Source organism: Labeo rohita, chromosome 3, assembly GCF_022985175.1.
Source record: "Labeo rohita strain BAU-BD-2019 chromosome 3, IGBB_LRoh.1.0, whole genome shotgun sequence".
Classification (NCBI taxonomy): Eukaryota; Metazoa; Chordata; class Actinopteri; order Cypriniformes; family Cyprinidae; genus Labeo; species Labeo rohita.
Window position 1 is genome coordinate 49070421 of NC_066871.1, and position 19070 is coordinate 49089490.

The 19070-nt window shown below is 36.7% G+C and overlaps 1 pseudogene; it reads left to right on the forward strand.

Annotated features, from left to right (window-relative positions):
* The window catches only part of LOC127161235 (uncharacterized), a 216886-nt pseudogene that overhangs the window by 181976 nt on the left and 15840 nt on the right, over window positions 1-19070 (forward strand).

Consider the following 19070-nt stretch of genomic DNA (forward strand, 5'->3'; position numbering starts at 1 on the left):
CTCTTCACAAACAAACATAATCCACTGCATCTTCAGCGGCTCATTATTACATCCAGCAACACAACACCTCAATGGCTCAATCAGAGATATTCTTGTCTAACTTACATTCCATGCTCCGGCATTGAAACAAAGAGGGCGGACTGTTACAGCTGATCTGAGGAAAGAAGCTCATGTCAGTCAACTATCATGGGAGTGGCCTCTGTGGGTGTGATGCCACAACGACAGGCATCTGAGAATGGCTCGATTTGAAAAAGGGAATATTATTTTTACAGATTAATTAAAAACCACTGCATGGATTTATATCATTTGTACATACACTGCCAACACACGTTAATGTTTAAACAACATGTAAAAGTGAACTTAGCATCTGATGACCCCTTTAAAATCTTGCTAATTACTTTTAAAGCTCTAAGGGCGGCCGTCGGTGCGAATTCGGACAGTTGGAAGACTGTATGGCCACGCACATGTCACGAGTGACTTTGTTTACGGACGCAGTGGTACACGGCCCAATTTTAAAACCTGCCGATTTCCGAGGCAATCACATTCACGGTTCCGCGAAAGACATGGACTACTGAGGAAGAGATCCTTTTCTTTGTGGCAGCAATGGCTTGCGAAAAAACAAAAAAGAAAAGAAAACGAAGGGCATGGCAAAGAGTTTAGCAAACAATAGGTGACAGCTAACCTGATAAATGTTTTGGGCGATCTGCTGTAAAATGTCATCTCGGAATGTCAATAAATGCCACTGCATGTTCTTGCCAGAGTTCAGCGAGTTTGTCCTCTTTTTGTCTTCTGATTGGTCATTTCCAGTTTGCTCAACAAATCGGTTCGTTCAACAGCACACACGTAACGCTTTCAATCTGACAGCTCCGAACATGTTTAAAAATGATCGTGAAAGTGGTCATAAGGCACTATGCTTGTCTCGTCTCACACACCATACGAACCCCGACCATACGAAAGAGACGATTTCCTCCGATAACCAAAAAAAAATCATTTAAAAATCGCACCGTAAATTAAATGGTTTGGCTTTTCAGTATCTGAAAGAGCTCTTATCACATTATAGTCCCTCATGTCTGCTGCGTTCTCAAAACTCTGGCAATTTGATAATACCTAGAATATCAAAATCAACTGTGGGTGGCAGATGATTTTTTATTTAGCGCTGGAACAATCTACCTAACACTGTTCGGGATGTCAGTTTAAATCTAGATTAAAGACTAATCTCTTTAACACGTTAATTCATTTCTATACATCAAATCCATTAAAGAATTGTTATGCGGCATTAATTAGGTCAACTGGAACCAGGAACACTTCCCATAACACCTGATGTACTTGTTGCATCATAAGAAGAATGGCATCTACGCTAACGTTAGTTTCTTTCTTATTCTGATGTCACCGCAGCCACCAGATCCAGTCTGTATCCAGATCAGATGGTCACTACACGCACATCCTGATTTTGCTGGGTTAGATGTGTTCCTGGGTCAACATATTTTGTTGACCCTGGAACAACATTTTAATCCAAAAATTTAGTCTTGACCACATCCTTACACCTAAACCTAACCTTACCCATAAGTAATCCCTAAAATCAGAAGAAATGGTAGATGAATGACACTGATGTACAAGCATCAAACACTGATTGTAAGCCTAAACTTCACAAAAACTATAAACTGTTTTTTGAAATCTGATTGGTTAATCACAATATTGTTCCAGGTTCAACAAAGATGTTGATCCAGGAACATGTTGTACTTGGTAAAATCAGGTTCTGTGCCACCGCAGTCCCCCAAATCCAGCACCCAGCCCAGACAGTGGATCAGCACCTAGAGATGACCTCTACAGCCCTGAATGTCAGCGGAGACCACATCAACTAGATGAGCCCCAGAGACGGATCCCCAGTGAAGACCTCGTCACCTAGACGGCTATTGGCATAAGACCACGGGAACCTGGTGAGTCCTCTGCAATCTGACTTTGCTGCATCCTGGAACAAACTGCTGGTTTGTCTGGCCAGAGGAGAACTGGCCCCCCGACTGAGCCTGGTTTCTCCCAAGCTTTTTCTTCATTTCTGTCACCAGTGGAGTTTTGGTTTCTTGCCAGTGTCACCTCTGGCTTGTTTAGTTGGGGACACTTAATTTCCAGTGATATTGTATACTATTTGAACAGAACTGAGCTGGATGATGACATCATTGAATTGAATGATGAACTGCCTTTAACTGAAAATTGAGTGTTTACTGTTTTCTTATGCATTATTGACACATTATTTACTCTTTAATACTGTAAAGCTGCTTTGACACAATCTGTTTTGTTAAAAGCGTTATATATAACGGTGACTATAAAGACCATTACGCCTATGGAGAGTCCCTACAAGAACAGCTGACCAGACGTGTATGTGTGCACTTGTGATTGGTTAAATGCAGAGCACAAATTCTGAGTATCATCACTATACTTGGCCACACTTCCCGTCACTTCACAGTATTTTCAGTGTGGTTGAGCTCACTGTTGAGGTTTATAAACATGTTATTGCTGGCTGTGAGATCTCAGTTTGTTTGACCACACATATTATTTAAGAAACTCAGAAGAGGAACTGGGATCTTAACTCACGCAAAACTGATGATCTCTGAACCCAGTTTGGACTGATGGGTGTGAATTCTCACATATTCAGGCAGTGTTGACATGACACCATTTTCAAAAACAAAAAAACCAAAATCTTTCATGCTATTTTTTTTTTTTTTTTGCCCATTATTTACACAACAGTGCAACCAGTGGAAAAAAAGTTTCAGAGTGCAAGTTTTTGATAACTATTTTTTCTGTGTGAACTACTACAAAAATAAATAAATAGATAGATAAATCAGTGACATCATGTGCATGTATATTTAATGTTTCAAACATCACCAACTACTGGCCTGGTTCTTTATGGAACCATTTAGAGAAAAAAGGTATTCATATTTTTTTGTGTAAACTTTTAATTTTACTTTTAATTGAGCATGGTGGCTGTGAGCTGAACACTTTGTGTGACATTACATGTTTCCTGTTGTATTTCCAGAGCTGTGATCTCACTGGAAATATGTTCCTCAGAACTTAATTAGTTTGACCACAATAGAGCAGTGATCATATCTGAACCCAGATTTAACTGAACTGAACACAGGAAGCTGATGGGCAGAGGAGGAGCTGATGCTGTTAAGGAAAGAAAGACTGACAGAAAGAGAAAATGGCTGATAAGTGTCATTTGTGTCTGCTGGGACTGATCATTCTCTCTTCACTTCTCACAGGTAAACACATTTATACATGCTCTTTAAAGTGTTCAATAAAAAAAAAAAAAAATACACACATAGAAAATGTTTTACTAGAGCTCATCTGGTGTTTAGTCTATGAATGAGTTAGTCTGAACATGTTTCATTTTTCCTGACATTCATGTTCTGGTCTCAGAGTGACATTTGCAATCTGACACTGAGAATGACCTGCTGACACAGGGGTTTGTTATTGAAGCTTCATTTATTAATATATCACAAAATGATCACTCAGCTGTTCTTGTGTTTCAGGTACCAGTGGAGTGGATGATGCTCATGTGTTCATCAGTTCTGGTGAAAATGTCCGTCTGCCCTGTAATAATGCTCTTCATGACTGCACATCAACTACATGGAACTATAACAGATTCACAGATTCAGCAGCAGTTGAACTGATTGGTTTAGGGATAAATAAGAAAGACATTGAGAGACATGAGAGACTGAGTCTGCAGGTCTGACTGCTCTCTGAACATCAAGAACGTCACAAAAGAAGATTATGGATTTTACTGCAGCTGACAATATGTGAATGGACAACAACAAGGAACTGATGCACATGTTTATCTGCATGTTCTTTGTGGTAGTTTAATGAATATGTGGTCAATTTAAAAAGTGCAAATTCTTCTCTTAAACTCTCATGATAATTGAAGAGTGTGTGATTTGTGTTTATTTTGTGTTTCAGTCTCTTCATCATCCTCACAGACTGAGATCAGTGCAGGCAGCTCTGTGACTCTCTACTGTCAGTTGTATTTATATTCATATACTGGAGACTCTTGTGATGATTGGATCCGTTCTGAGGGAATTCAGCTGTTCTGGGTGAATCAGGCTGGTGTTAAACTGACAATATCAGACTCCAGATATCAGATATCAGCTCCAGGACACTGTATCATCACTCTGACTACAACACTCCTGAATGAAGATGACAACAGAGAGTGGAGATGTGAAGTTACTCACAGAAATCAAGTCAAGACCTCAGTCACATATACTGTCAAGAGTTCAGGTGAGGAAGCAATCTCATTAATAATTTTAGATCCTCATAGTGTCAGTAACACTAAGGACTATTAGCAGGGTTTGAAATTAAAGGAGAAGTCCACTTCCAAAACAAAGATTGACTTATAATATCCTCACCACCTTGTCATCCAAAATGTTCATGTCTTTCTTTCTTTAGTCGTAAAGAAATTGTTTTTTTTTTTTTTGAGTTAAACATTTCAGGATTTTTCTCCATATAATGGACTGACATGGTGCCCCGATTTGAACTTCCAAAATGCAGTTTAAATGTGGCTTTGAACGATCCCAAATGCGCTTGTAAATGATCCCAAGGAAGAAGGGTCTTATCTAGCGTAACGATAGGTTATTTTCATTTTAAAAAATATAATTTATATACTTTTTAATCTCAAACACTCATCTTGTCTTTCTCTCCCTGAACTCTGTGTATTCTGGCTCAAGACAGTTAGGGTATGTCGAAAAACTCCAATCGTATTTTCTCCCTCAACTTCAAAAATCATTTCAAAATCATCCTACATTGCTGCAGAAGAACCAACCCAGTCTTTGCAAAGTGAACATGCAAAGAAGATCAAACACCCTTAACAAAAAAGGTAAAACAGTGATATAGGATGATTTTTTTGAAGTTGAGGGAGAACATGAGATGGGAGTTTTTCAACATACCCTAACTGTCATGAACCGGAACAAAAACAGTCCAGGCAGAGTAACACAAGACAAGTGTGTGACTGTCAGGCATTCACCACAGCCACCTTCACCTGCCACGTCACCTAGAGCACCACCCACCTATTCCTCATCACCTGAATTCTAATCACTTGCACCTGATCCCAATCAGCCACACCCTATATAAAGGACTCTCAGCCATTCATCTCTTGTCGGGTCCACTGTTCGCACCCTTTGACGACAGCTCCTGACCTCATGCAAATTCTCTTGGTGCTCTCTGGATCCAACGTGGCTTGCCAAACTGGACTATCACCTTAACATTCTCACAAGGACTGTCAGCTAAGATATATCATTTACCATTTGTCTCAACCTCTGTGTGTTCATCCATCTGTTTAATAAATGCTGGTTTGGCTTGTCACTCACCTCTCGTCTCTTCCGTGTGTGTGTGTGTGTGTGTGTGAGACATTAAAAAGTATCTACAATTTTTTTTTTTTTTTTTTTTTTTTTTTTTTAAATAAAAATAACCGATCGTGTCACTAGACAAGACCCTTCTTCCTCAGCTGGGATTGTTTACAACTGCATTTGGGATCGTTTGAAGCTGCATTTAAACTGCATTTTGGAAGTTCAAAATCAGAGCACCATAAAAGTCTACTATATGGAGAAATATGCTCGTTTTCCTCAAGAAACATAATTTCTTTACAACTGAAGAAAGAAAGACATGAACATCTTGGATGACAAGGGTACATTATATGTGAATCTTTGTTTTGGAAGTGGACTTCTCCTTTAACACCCGTCAAATGTGGGTAAATATCAGCTGTGGCAAATAACACTGTTAAATCACTAGCCAATTTGGTGGGTTACTTTTCGTAAGTTATATTCACAAATAATTTCTTGCCAAAATCTGCGTACATTTTTAGTGCAAACACTGAACTCTGTGCATATCTAGCTTACTTGAACATAACCAACACTGTGCAACAAATAATGGGTGCACTCATTTCTTTTGTATTGAAGCAATAATGAAAAGTTGAAAAACGCCTCGAGACTACACCAGACGCAACTTGACAGCAAAAATTGTATCTTTTCACTGGTGACAGACAGTTTTACAGAATCATCTCTTGTTTGTGTTAATGCATGTAATCACACAACTTAAATTGAAAGAGTTGTTTCAGGGAAATAAAGTGATGAAAATTAAGTGTGATATTTTGCATTTTTGAGTAAAGGTAAATACCATAGACTGTAAAAAACATGGACGTAGTGTCTGTGACGTCACCCGTAGGTTTCCAAAGAGCATTTTTGAAGCTCTTAGTGGGCGGGAGTCGGCCGTCGCCATCTTGGAATCGCGTCACTGCATGTCACTCCCGGATAATCAAAAATGGGCAAATAGGCGGGACGTGGGTGGAGCTGGCTGCTGAAACTACGCCCGCCGAGCGCAACGGTGGTGACAGCAGCGGTCCACCTGTCACTCAAGTGGCCACGCCCTAAATTATGCAGAACTTTAAGGCTTAATATAAATTAAACAGATGAGTTATAAAGAAATTCACCCCCTCAGAGTTGACATGAAGGGCAAAATTAGCTATATGGACCAAAACCACTTTTTAAACCAGGCTGTAAACATATTTTTTTCTGCTGTGAAGTTGGGCATTTTAACATGGGGAGTCTATGGGATTGACTCCCTTTTGCAGCCAGTCTCTAGCAGGAAGTCGATGAATTGCAGTTTAAGTCACTTCTGTGTTGGCTTCAAGAGGTAAACCGGGTTATTTCTGGTCTTTTGAGGAGTTTGTGTTATGTTGAATTTTTGTGGTTTCCATTGTGCCGAAGGGTTGAGTTAGTGGTTTGGTTGTAGATGATGACTAGCCAGATAGCTCAGTAGCTGATGCTCCAGAACAGTGGTTCTCAACCACATTTCTGGAAGCCCCCCAACACTGCACATTTTGGATCTCTCCTTTGTCTGACACACCCATTTCAGGTGTTAGAGTCTCTACTAATGAGCTGATGATCTGAATCAGGTGGGTTTGATTAAGGAGACATGGAAAACATGCAGTGTTGGGGGCCTCCAGGAACGTGGTTGGGAACCACTATTTTTTTTTTTTTTTTTTTTTTTTTTTTTTTTTTTTTAGAACTGCCATTCAGAAGCTATAGAAGATTCCATGTTAATTACAATTAAGTAAGTTTATCCTGATCTTCAAATTCAAACTAGTTTGCACCCCCGGCTCTTAATGCATTGTGTTTCCTTCTGGAGCATCAGTGAGCATTTGAACCTTCTGTAATAGTTGCATATGAGTCTCTCAGTTGTACTCCATGAGAAAAGATGGATCTCAAAATCATATAGTCATTGTTGGAAAATGGTTCAAATACACAAAAATGCTGGAAAACCAAAGAATTTGTGGGAGCTGAAGGAATTTTTATTTTTTTATTTTTTATTTTTTTTTGTTCAGGACAAACAAGGGGCTCATGAACAAGTATTATTAAAAATCTGGAAGTATAACTAAGCTGTATAGACAAAAAACACTGACTAAGTTCAACTAAAACTAAACATTTAATTTTAACATAACATTGTCAGGTAAAACAAACATACAAGAGAGAACTTCAAGAGATTTTGTCCAATTTACTTGTGGAACCACTTGATTTTTTTTTTTTTTCCCAAGGTTTGTGTTAAACCTGTAATAGAAAATATGTGTTTTTCTTGTTTTAATAGCTGTTTCAAAAAAAAAAAAAAAAAAAAAATGTATGTGTCAATGAAAAAAATACTTGTTGCACATAGTGTCTGATTTGTGAAAACTGGCAATGGCTTTTTTTTTTTTTCCACATTCATTGTTTCTCCCCTACTAATAATTTTGCACTAGAGGAACCTTTCCAGAGTTCCTAGAACTGTTGCTGGAAGTTACTGCTTTTTGTCATTTTCACACCACAGGAACTAGGAATGTGTTTAGTTGTAGTAACTCCATTTGAGGGAACTAAATTAGCTCCTACTTCAGAGTAGGGTCTAAATTAGTTCTATAGGAACTATCAATGATGTAAGTGTACGTTGATTAACCGAACACATATGAAACACCAGCTATACAATAATAACTGCATTTATCTACCTGTTGTATGCAGTGTTGGGTTCTTTTTCATCCTTGATGATATGTAACACTGCAAGTTGTCATATTAGATTTAGTCAGATTTTCGTGCTCTTTTAATCACATAAATGATGCGTTTACATTCCATCTCTGTTATCATGAAACTTATGACACACAACACAAACTGAATGTCATATAATGATCAAGTATGTAAATATGATGTTGATGTCCTACAGTATTATGATCTAAATTATCATATTTTGCAGCTCCGGCTGATATAAAATCACAGATTCCAGTCAGCAGATCAAACTCTGAAACGACATCAAGACAAACTACAGCAGCAGCTCCTGCACAAGGTTCATCATCACTGACACACATCAGCAGTCTCTCACTTCACTCATTTACACTTGTTTTATCACAGTTGAATCTGACCACAGTAACATCAACCTGCTAATTCATGAGGTCAACATTGAAACATCAAAGCATTGATAAACATTTATAATTTAAAATGTTTTCATACAAGGTTGTCGGTTTTAGATGCTGCCAATTCATAAATATTCTACATTTCAGTGTTCATGCAAACTTGTCACAAAGTCTCACACTTTACACACAAATATCTATAAATGAGAAAGAGATCACATTGGACAGAAAGATTCTTTTAAAATGTTGTAAGATACATTTTTGGTAAATGGCAACCATCAGTTTCCTCCTGACACCTTGAAATTGAAATAAAATAATAATAGATGATGGACTTATTAAGCAGCACAAGTTCATTTATCATTTCTGTGATGTGAAGCTCAAGTATGATGATGATGATGATGTTTGGTTTATATGTCCATTATCACAGATTCAGCACAAACTGAAGACAGTAGGACTATTGGATCAGTATTCAGAGGTACGACATGTCTGCATTGTTTGTTGTTTTATACCTTTGATTTCATTTACAGTTTCACAGAGTATGTTTTTTTCTCTCTCTCTTGACTGTGTCTCTCATCTTTCCTTCAGCGATTGTGATTATTGTTGAGTTTGCAGCATTTGTTGCTCCTACTGTGATTCTTCTTCAGATCATCTGTGCAAGAAGAGCTGGTGAGTTTTTTAGATGATTCACATTGATCTGGAACAAAGTCTTTAGTCATGAGAGCTCAGTAAATGCTTTTGTTGAATTATTTTACAGGGAGGAAGGATTTGCAGCACCACTGGAAATAGTGGTGAATACAATATTAGAATGAAATACTCCCTGATAATAACAGGCCAAATTACAGCAAGATTTATCTTCATATCAATGGATACTGTGAACATTTGCATGCAGCTTTCAAGGATGTTTTATACTGCACTGAATGCTTTGAATCTAATATTAAATACAAAGAAAGAAGTACCTTTAGTGACCATGAATGAGTATGACAGAAATCATAATATACCTACATGGTAAACTTCTAACCTTGATTCATCTAATCATTACATTACATTAATTATCATACGACATATTTACAGATGTCTTGGCATAATTTTATATGTTCATATTACCATGTGAAGCATTTTCTGACAGATAGCTAAACAGTTTTGGATCTGAAAGAAATCAGAAATGGCATGAAACTGTCACATGTCAGCTTGTACACTAATCCAGCTTATGCTTGAAATTTGCAACTTTGAGTATGAAAAAATCGGAGTATAATGGAAATTAGCTCTTACAACAGATTGCTTGTAATGTTCCTTATAAGTTGCTTTCAATAAAAGCATCTGTGAAATGAACAAATCTGAATGTAGCAGAAAAAAACATCCAGTGGGAGATTTTTTTATTTTTTTTTTTATGTTTTTTATTTGACTGTTTATAAAGCTGATTGATTAACATTATGTGATTTAACACTATTTGCTTAAAGTTGCTTTGTGTATGATGAGAAATAAAATCAAAAGCTGAAATGGTTTTTGTGATGTACATTTGATTAATGCAAATCTACACAATCTTATAAACTGATTAACCTTCTTTGTTCTTTTGTCTCTATACATAAAGAGATATTTGCATAGATGGGCGAACATAATCACCTGATTTTGTAAATGTGACCAGCTATTTCCATTAAGCACCTAGTTTGTACATAAATAAATTAATGATATTGTCAACTTCGCATGAGACTTCAAAATAAATGAAGGGGGAAAAAAGTAAATAAATAAATAAATAAAAGAAAATCAGGATTATTTTTTTTTATTGCAAATTAATTATATTGACTTTATCAAATCACTTATTTGTTTGTTTATAATTTCTGCAGGTTTGGTTCTTTATACATCTCTTGCATACACGTGGCAATTCACAATATTTATTTATTTATGTATGTATTTATTTATGGCGCTGGTTTAACGAGCTGCTGTTTTCTGGATGACGTCATCACTAGCGCGCTAGTCAGCATCGTGTCTTCCGAGGTGAGTGAACGGTTTCAAGGTATTTTGCATGTTTGAATTTGTAAAATACATGTTACATAGTTTGTTTATGAAACCATATAAAAGGTCATGTCTGTTTTTTTTTTTGACTACAGCATTGTTTGGGTGTTTGTTGGCTTAAAATCTTAGAACAACAGGCAAAAAACGTGAGGAAAACATGATCAGTTCCTCAAGACCTGAGCCAGTGTGTATTTGTGAATGAAGTCTCTTCTGCTCACCAAGTCTGCATTTATTTTTATCCAAAGTACAGCAAAAACAGTACAATTTTGAAATATTTTTTCTAAAAAAAGTAGTTTTAAAGTAGTAAATAGCTGTTTTCTATCTGGATATATTTTAAAATGTAATTTATTCCTGTGAATTCAAATTTTTTTTTTTTTTTTTTAAACATCATTACTCCAGTCACATGATGCTTCAGAAATCATTATAATATTCTGATTCGCTGCTTAAAAACATTTAGTAGTAGTAAACAGCTGAGCAGGATTTTTTCAGGTGTCTTTAATAAATAGAACGTTCAGAAGAGCAGCATTTATCTGAAATACAAATCTTTTGTAACATTGTAAATGTCTTTATTGTTACTCTTAATCAGTTATTCACGACAGTGCATGTTGATTTGCTATGGCAGACGCTTTAGACTGTGAGATTGCAAACAATAACTGAGAGAAATGTTAATGGAAAGAATATATATGTTTTCGATGCAGAGTGCAAATGCCTGTGCGTTTATTTGTGTTGTTAACTCAATGGGAGCGAAATGAAACTGTCTGAACCCGAAATGACACTTTATTCCCCCTGCTCCGAAGTGCAAACGTTTTTTTTTTCAAAACTATGCTGAGAACTAACCAGTGCTGAAACAGCGGGGTTTCCTTGACCCTTTAAAGGAGAAGTCCACTTCCAGAAAACAATTTACAAATAATTTAGCCCTTGTCATCCAAGATGTTCATGTCTTTCTGTCCTTTGTCATAAAGAAAAATGGTTTTTGAGGTGCCCCGATTTTGAACTTCCAAAATGCAGCTTCAAAAGGCTCTAAACGATCCCAGCTGAGGAAGAAGGGTCTTATCTAGTGAAATAGTCAGTCATTTTTTTTCAAAAATAAAAATTTGTATACTTTTTAAGCACAAAAGCTGATGTAGCACAGGCTCTGGGATGCGTGTCCACAATGCTACGAATTAGTGATGGCTCGGGAAGAACAAGTCGTCTTAGGAAGTGATTCGTTCAGTCGCATATGCACAACATCCTATTAGGTTCTGTACTGGAATTAGTTCACGTGTTTTGAGTCTTCAGGTTTTTCGAGTCATTCGTTCATCTTATGGGGCTGTCACGTGATGAATGAACGACTCAAATCGGAAAACTTGTCAGATAAGAGGTGAGGTGAGCTAATCATAGACTAAAGACCCAGGTAAACAATGAATTAATCTTTTCTGTTTCTTTTAACATCATAGTTTTGTCTTGTTAGTAGTGTGATCAATATATTTTGCTAAAATGAACGAAATGACTCAAAAAGATTTGTTCATTTTTCTAAACAAGACTCAAAGGTCAGATTTGTTAAAATGATCCAAACTTCCCATCACTACTACGAATCACGTTTAAGTTCATCATCTGTGTGTGTCCGACATCACTGCACTTTCTTAGTCTTTGTGCATTCACTTTATAAACACTGGGTCTGTAGTTCTGCCTACGTTCCGCATGACCTTTCAATGTGATTCAATAGTATGTAGCTACACAAGCTTTTGTGCTTAAAAAGTATACAAATTTTTATTTTCCAAAAAAAAAATGACTGATTGTTTTGCTAGATAAGACCCTTCTTCCTTGTCTGGGATCATTTAGAATGCTTTGAAGCTGCATTTAAACAACATTTTGGAAGTTCAAAATTGGGGCACCAATGAAATCCATTATATAGAGAAAAAACCTGAAATGCTTTCCTCAAATTTCCTCATTTCTTCATGACTGAAAACAGAAAGACATGAACATCTTGGATGACAAGGGGGTTGAGTAAATTATTTGTGAATTGTTGCTTTGGAAGTGGAGATCTCCTTTAAGTAAAATTCTTTAAAATGAGATACTAGTAATGCATTGCCGCCATGCATAGCCTATTCTAAATCATAGCAACTAAAGCATCTCAGCTGTAAAAACACTGTCACCAAAGTGCCACCAGCTGGTCATTTTCAGAAGAGCTAAAAACTCCTTGGTGGACACATGTTATTGAATATTTATTGTTAGGCATATGGCCTATTAGTCTTTTTTGCATTTATGCAATATACTGGAGTCAAACCTGAGAAAGTAGACCACAATATTCCACTGTGTTCCTGCAATTTGTGTAGGATTATGCTACGCAATAGGCGGGGATTATGCTAATTGTGAATGAGCTTGCAAGAGCGCCCTGTTTACGAATGATTGAAATTCATTAAAGGAGAAGTCCACTTCCAAAACAAAGATTCACATATAATGTACTCCCCCATTGTCATCCAAGATGTTCATGTCTTTCTTTCTTTAGTCGTAAAGAAAGTGTTTTTTTTTTTTTTTTTTTTTTTTTTATTGAGGAAAATATTTCTGCATTTTTCTCCATATAATGGACTGATATGGTGCCCCGATTTTGAACTTCCAAAATGCAGTTTAAATACGGCTTCAAACGATGCGGTTGTAAGCCGAGAAAGAAGGGTCTTGTTTATGGACTAACATAAACAAACTGTCCAACGCCATCAGATAAAGATGCTAGGACAACAGCCAGACACCTCTTAGAGGCCTAGAAGATGACCTCTGGTACCAAGACTGGGACAGACAGGACTTCCTATTGGTCAAAATGGAGTTGCTGCCCTTCACCCACTTTCAAACTGAATGCTAAGGTTTGACCTTTGACCGCCATAAAAATTCCTTAGGATCTCCAGATGCAGCAACAGTGGGGAAAATGTAGAGAGAGCACAGAGATCCATTTAAATCAGTAACTGTTTTCAAACCTTAAAACTGATGCACACTACAACACACATATTACACTTATTCAGAGAAAAAAAAAAAAAGTTTTCAGTGGCAGCAATTGTAGTGCAACATCTTACACAAACTCAGCTGTTAATGGACAATGAATGCATGCATGACAGTTCAGTCTTTTCCTATCATGTTTGGACTTAATGCTTTCGTAACACTACCAAATGTATTCTGGTTGTGGTTTGGAAAATGAGAAATACAACGGTAAAACTGTAGTGACACTTCTAAGTGATGTGGGCCACACCATATCTCCTGCTCTAATGAAAACAGCTTATAGTACCAAAATGGATTAGTGCCAAATTGCAATCTCCTCCTCGTCAGAAAGGGATAAAGGTACTCATCGAAAAGACACTTCTTGTTCTTAGTCTTGTGAAGGAAGGGACACTAACAGATCAACTAATCTGTAAGGGTCCTGTAAGGGAAGAGGCAATAACAGATACAAAGTTCTGAGTCTCTGGTACATCCAGAGAGACAACAGCAGATACACTCGTTCTGGACCTCGGTCAAAGAAAGGACTGTAACAAATACAAAGTTCTGAGTCCCGTAAGGGAAGGGACAATAACAGATACACTGGGACTGAGTGTCAGTCCTTTAAGGAGAGAGACAGAAACAGATCACCAGTGTTCTGAGTCTCCGGCCTGCAAGGGTAAGATAATAGCAGATACACCGTTCTGAGTCTCTGACACATCCAGCGAGACACTAACAGAAACAGACAGTCCACAACTTGAATCTCCAGCTTTTGATGCAGCAACAGATACAACCATGTTCTCTGCCTTCAGCCTGCAAGGAAAGAAATACTCAACGTTCAGAGTCTTCATACTAATACAGTAAGAGGTTCTACAAGTTAGAAATCCCACCAATCTTTCTTATGTGATGTAGGCCTACTCATAAATGCACATTAAGTCACATGTGGTCAGTGGTCAAAGAATCATAACGCCATCTAGGATGTGAGTACCCATCACTACACAAGTTTTACACGAGTAATATGAAGAATACAATTATTTCAGGATAAAAAAATTACCATATCATCATATTCATAGGTAGGTGGTTGGTGGATAAGTCTGATGGAGCTTCTTTCACAGGCACAGATGGCACCATTTAGGATACACTAAGTCAGAGGGAAAGTGTCAGTGCTTCATGAGCCTTCATCACTATTTGACACTTCACACTCCAGTCCAGCGAGTGGCGCTAAGACACGTGGTTGTTTGACAACCACCGTAACCTCAGAGGAAGAAGATTAGTTGTGATTTCTGTTGTTTTGCTGTGATTCTGGCTTAATACAAATTATTAGATATGTACTGTAAATAGAAAAATACAAATATACAGGTTTTATGATCAGGTCAATAAATACCTGCAATATTCTCATCCTTATAGTCGTGACTAAGTTTTGAAGCAAGCAGGAATATCTGGAGGAGAATCACCTGAGCTGAGATCTGCTGCTGTGAAGATGGTGTTTGTTAAAGAGGAGAGTGAGGAGAACACAGAACCAGGATCCTGGAGAACAAAACAGGAGGAAACAGGAGGTTGTTTTTTATTCTTCATTCATAATGACTGTTGTGGTACAATTAGGTTTACAATGTTTTAATATGATGCCTGCAGATCCTTAAAAAAGTTTTACATTCCTTAATATAAAGAATAAGGGCTTAATTATCATTAAAATGTCTTAAATCCACCTTTCAAATGTTTTTAAAAATGCAATGGAACTGACAATGAGAAGATTTATATTTTATTTTCACTCATTGTTTTTTTAGAATTGTAAAACTGTTGAACTCAAAGCAATTTACTTTGTCATTGTTTTACATTTGTGTAATTCTAAACATTTTGTGGGAAAAGGTTTAACTGTTTTCTTGCTGTTCTCCAACTAAAATAATGAATGGACATTTATGACACTGTACTTTGTGTAATATTACCCTGGCACAAAAAAAAAAAAAACTGTTGGAACAGATGGTAATGTCATAATTAGATTTGGTAAGGTTGTTAATTCATGTATCTACATGACAGGGTGATTTAGTGAAAATGGTATTAAAAGTATTACATGTGACGTTGTCATGTAGACAGCTCATCAGATTCAGTGGATGTAGTTACATGATTAAATAAACAAGAAGAAACTAAATGACTTCAAAATGCATCTAAGGGTAAAAACTGGAACTGGAAGTTTTTGTACATTTTGAAAATTACACATACAGATGTCAAAACGATACAGTTCACACAGATCCATGAATCTTCACTTTGTGAAAAAAACAATATGTGGCTATAGACTGAACAAGTAATACACATGCATGGGATGTTGCTGCATTCACAAAATTGCGTTTTTGTAGTTTACAGCTGGTATCCTTTTCAATAATGTGCACTTTGATCCCTGTTTTCAAAACTTTAAAGGGATAGTTCAGGAAAAATGTCATGTAATATAAATCGTCATTTACTCACCCTTGATTTGTTCCAAACCTGTATACATTTATTTGTTCTGTTAAACTCAAAGGAAGATATTTTGAAAAATATTTGTAACCAAACAGTTTTTGGCACCATCGACTTCCACAGTAGAACAAACAAAAACCTATGGAAGTGAATGCTGCCAGGAAACCACGTAGATACAAATATTCTTCAAAATATCTTGTTTGTTCAGCAGAAGAGTGAAATTCATACAGGTTTGGAACAACTTGAGGGTGAGTAAATGATGACAATTTTGTGGGTGAACTGTCTCTTTAAGGCTTCCAAAAATGCTGATGTTGTGTAAATGCATGGCCAAAATGCATACGTTTTCCTGATTTTAGTTGAAAATGGTGATGCACAAATGCCTCATTAATGATCATAAGTTCCACCTGGGTAGAACTCTGTATGCATTTTGGCTGTTCATTTTTCCAAAGTTTACAAGCTACAAGAACACAAATTTGTGCAAACTGTGACATCATGCACGTGTATTATGTGTTCAGTCTATAGGCGCATGGTGTTTCTTTACAAAGTGGCATTGCCATTTACTGGCCTTTCAGCATAATACAGAATTTTTATAGTTTTCATGGATCTGTAACAACATGGAAAGTTTAGACAATGCTGCCGTCTGTACATGAAACTTGCTGTCGTGTTGAACGCACCCTAAGTTCCTTTGTTTTCTAAATGTCCCAATTGATCAATCAATACTTTAATGTTTTCCTTTTAGGCCTGATGAAAGTGAAAGAAGAGCAAGATCTGAATGAAGTGGAAGAGAATCATCAGGATCAGAAAGCTTGAGGTGTCACCACTGGAGAAAAATCAGTGAGTTGCTTCAAAACAGTTGCTGAAAAGAGCTGCTCAAAAAGCAACATTCAAAGAAAAGAAGCCAAAAGGCCTTTCAGCTGCTCTCAGTGTGGTAACAAATTCACTTTTAAAAATACCTTAAGACTCACATAAAAATTCATAATAGAATAAATCCTTTCACCTGCTCTGAGTGTGGAAACACTTTCAAACAGAAAAGAAGCCTTGATGAACACACGATGATTGTTCATACTGGAAAAAGGCCTTTCAGCTGCTCTGACTGTGGGAATACTTTCACACGCAAAGGAAGCCTTAAAAATCGTATGTTAATTCATACCGGGAAAATACTGGGAAAAACCTTTCAGTCATAAAGGAAGCCTTTGGAATCACATGAAAATCCACACTGGAATAAAACCTTTCAGCTGCTCTCAGTGTGGAAAGAGTTTCATACAGAAAAGAAGTCTTAATGAGCATATGCTAATTCACATGTGTAAAGGAAGCCTTGAGAGTCACGTACATTTTTGAGAAAGCTGTTGAATGTGAATCAGACCGAGTCCTACAATGCACTTGTAGTCAGTCAGCATTAGGGGGCGTTTCACTCCTAAATAATTTTTTCACTGTTATATACATTGGATTGATTTTAATATAATTAATGTAATTGAAGTATGCAGTGTTAATTAAAACAGCAATTTTTGATTGTTTTAGTCAAAGCCTTCTGACTGAAATGCCATTTGTTTTAGTCATCTGAATCGTTTTAGTCTACTTATAGTCATACATATAAGATATTAGTTCACTACATCTACAGTAAATTTAGTCAACTAAAATCTATTGGGTTTAGTTCAATTGTAATGCATTACGCATTTCTCAAATTAAAATGAAAGAAGTAAAAATGATTTACTTCTGAAGAAAACTATAAACACAATATCTTTATTTCGCTTGAAATTAAATAAAATAATTTCTCAGAGAACCAAGAACATGATCTTTTCACTTAATGATATATTCTTTATAACAGCATGCACACAATTTCCATTCTTTCAAAGCAGACATTGTATAAATTAAATTAATCCTTTAAAAAGCTATTCAGTCAAGAGAATTAAGTGATTTTCTCTTTGCTTTTGTTATTTGATTAGAGATGGACAGTGGGAGATATATTAGACTGCTGTGACTTGAAGACTAATAGATGGATCCAGTGCACTGATACACATCTGATATTCTCCCAACTGTTTACAATCACATAATCGACTGTAACTTGAAAACTCACCAAAACTGACATACAGGTCTAAAAAAAATCTCAAAAAATTAGGATCATGAAAAAGTTTTTTTGTTGTTGTTGTTGTTGTTACTTATTTTAAAAACTGAAAGTTTCATATATTCTTGATTCATTACATGTGAAATAAAATATTTCTAAAGTTGTTTTATTTTTTTTATTTTTTTATTTTGATTATTAGAGCTTACAGTTCATGAAAGTCAAAAATCCAGTATCTCAAAATATTAGAATATTTCCTAAGATCAATCAAAAATTGGATTTGCAAAAAAAAAAAGTTAAAGTTTTTTAAAGTATGTTTATTTATGCACTCAGTACTTGGTTGGCAGCACATATTACATCAAATGACTTGCTCCTAGCATACATTATAGCATCAGTGAAGTGTAGCATGGAAGTGATCAGCCTGTGACACTGCTGAGACACTATTGAACCTTCAGATTGTCTGTATATTGTTGGATCGACTGTTTCTCATCTTTCTCTTGAAAATATCCCATAGATTCTCAGTGGGTTTCAGGTCAGGCATGTTGGCTGGCCAATAAAGCAAAGTAATATCATGGTCAGCAAACAACTCAAAAGTGGTTTTTGCACTGTGGGCAAGTGGTAAAGTCCTGCTGGAAAAGGAAATCAGCATCTCCATAAAGCTTGTTAGTAGATGGAAGCATAAAGTGTTCCAAAATTCCTTGGTAGATGGCTGCTGACTTTGCACTTGATAAAACACAGTGGACCAACACTAGCAGATGTCGCGACACTCCAACTCATCACTGACTTCAGAAACTTCACATTGGACTTCAAGCAGCTTGGATTCTGTGCCTCTGCAGTCTTCCTCCAGACTCTGGGACCATGATTTCAACATGAAATGTAAAATTTACTTTTATCTGAAAAGAGGACTTTGGACCACTGAGGAACAGTCCAGGTCTTTTTCTCCTTAGCCCAGGTAAGATGCTTCTGATGTTGTTTCTGTTTCAGAAGTTGCTTAGTAGCCCTTTTCTGAAGATGTCTGAGTGTGGTGACTTGCTAACTCTGGCTTCATTCTACTTCTTGCGAAGCTTTCCCAAGTGAATCGGCTTTGCTTGACAGTATTCTCAAGCTTGTGGTCATTAATGTTGCTTGTGCACCTTTGCCTACCCAATGTCTTCCTTCCAGTCAACTTTGCAGTTGCTTTGATACAGCACTCTGTGAACAGCC